Here is a 2,500-nt window from a genome sequence, read left to right as displayed (position 1 = left end):
GCTTCGTTCGTGACCGTGCGTCGTGCCCGTGCATCGTTCATGCCCGAGCGTCGTGGCCGTGCATCGTGCCCGTGCATGGTTCATGGCCGTGCGTCGTGCCCACGCGTCGTGCCCGTGCATCGTTCATGGCCGAGCGTCGTGCCCGTGCATGGTTCATGGGCGTGCGTCGTGCCCGCGCGTCGTGCCCGTGCATCGTGCATGGCCGAGCGTCGTGCCCGTGCATGGTTCATGGGCGTGCGTCGTGCCCGCGCGTCGTGCCCGTGCATCGTTCATGGCCGAGCGTCGTGCACGTGCAACGTTCATGGTCGTGCATCGTGCCCGCGTGTCGTGCCGTGCATCGTTCATGGCCGAGCGTCGTGCCCGCGCGTCGTGCCCGTGCATGGTTCATGGTCGTGCATCGTGCCCGCGTGTCGTGCCGTGCATCGTTCATGGCCGAGCGTCGTGCCCGCGCGTCGTGCCCGTGCATGGTTCATGGTCGTGCATCGTGCCCGTGCGTCGTGCCGTGCATCGTTCATGGCCGAGCGCCGTGCCCGCGCGTCGTGCCGTGCATCGTTCATGGCCGAGCGCCGTGCCCGCGCGTCGTGCCGTGCATCGTTCGTGGCCGAGCGCGTGCCCGTGCATCGTTCAAGGCCATGCATCGTGCCCGTGCATCGTGCCGTGTATCGTTCATGGCCGAGCGTCGTGCCCGTGCGTCGTGCCCGTGCATCGTTCACGGCCGTGCGTCGTGCCCGTGCGTCGTGCCCGTGCATCGTTCACGGCCGAGCGTCGTGCCCGTGCGTCGTGCCCGTGCATCGTTCACGGCCGTGCGTCGTGCCCGTGCATCCAGCCTTGTATCGTTCATGGCCGAGCGTCGTGGCCGTGCGTCGTGCCCGTGCATCGTGCCCGTGCGTCGTGCCGTGCATGGTTCATGGCCGTGCACCGTGCCCGTGCATCGCGCCCGTGCATCGTGCCCATCGTGCCCGTGGATCGTTCACGGCCGTGCATCGTGCCCGTGCGTCGTGCCGTGCATGGTTCATGGCCGTGCACCGTGCCCGTGCATCGCGCCCGTGCATCGTGCCCATCGTGCCCGTGGATCGTTCACGGCCGAGCATCACGCCCGTGCATGGATCGTTCACGGTCGTGCATCGTGCTCGTGCATCGTGCCCGTGGATCGTTCACGGCCGTGCATCGTGCCCGTGCGTCGTGCCGTGCATGGTTCATGGCCGTGCACCGTGCCCGTGCATCGCGCCCGTGCATCGTTCATGGCCGAGCGTCGCGCCCGTGCATCGTGCCCGTGGATCGTTCACGGCCGAGCATCGCGCCCGTGCATCGTTCGTTCATGGCCGAGGGTCGCGCCCGTGCATCGGGCCCGTGGATCGTTCATGGCCGAGCATCGCGCCCGTGCATCATTCGTTCACGGCCGAGGGTCGCGCCCGTGCATCGTGCCCGGGCATCGTTCATGGCCGTGCGTCGTGCCCGAGCATCTTGGCCGAGTGCATGGGACGTGGCCGATGATCGTGGCCGAGTGCATCGGTCCTGGCCGAGCCTCGTGGCCGAGTGCATGGGTCATGCACGAGGCTCATGGCCGAGTGCATCGGCCATGCACGAGGCACATGGAACCGATCGCTACTTCACCGATCATTTCTCATCCAATTGAATCCATTCTTCTTCCTAAATTTTGTTTGGGTCATCAAATAGATCCCCCATTTGTTTTCCCACCTCCCAACTATTTTTTTTAATTTTCCAATTTTTTATAATTTTTTAAATACCAAAAATAAAAAAAAATATTTTCGAGCTTCAAATTTTTTTTTTGATGCATCCATAATTTAGTTCACATTTTTCTAAGCATCTCTGCAAAAAATCTCATTAAAATTCAATTTCTACATTTTTTTAGAGACGTGGTGCCATCTCAAACATGGTGAATGTCTCCTCCTGCTGGGAGCAAAATTGCTCATAAGGCTCTTTAGGAGGGTAGAGGTGCTCGAAGGCCATGACCGGCCTTTGGGCAATTGTTGGGCAATGCATGGACCTATGTTATGGGCACAAGATTGAGTCGTAACATGCATCAATGGTCGACGAAATAGGCCATGGCCGATCAAATTGAGCACCTCTAAACAAAGATGGATGGACGGATGACTCGTGCATCGTGTGGCTCCCTCACGCGAGGCATTCATGGCCGAGTGCATGGGTCGTCGACAAGCCAAGCGGCCATATAGGATGAATCGATGATCGAGTTCCTTGGGAATTGATGAATCCATGAGTCCCTTCCGGTAAGATGAGACCATGCCTCGCGGCATGAATGAATGAGCTACGATGGTGCAATGATCGTCTCACGATCAGGCGAACGATCGAGTCTCGATTTGAGCCGAGATCAAGTCATGACCGAGGCCTTAATGGCCAAGGGGAGGCGAGATTGAAGCGAGATAGGGACGGAGATTGAAGCCACGATTAGTGACAAGATCTTCTTTCTCGCGTCTAGCGGTGCGGATGTGGCCTCGTTCGATGAGTCCGTGTGCTCCTC

Source organism: Syzygium oleosum, unplaced genomic scaffold (assembly GCF_021117445.2).
Source record: "Syzygium oleosum isolate NSW1041296 unplaced genomic scaffold, Sole_v2.1 Sole_v2.36, whole genome shotgun sequence".
Taxonomy (NCBI): domain Eukaryota; kingdom Viridiplantae; phylum Streptophyta; class Magnoliopsida; order Myrtales; family Myrtaceae; genus Syzygium; species Syzygium oleosum.
This window is presented reverse-complemented; position numbering follows the sequence as displayed.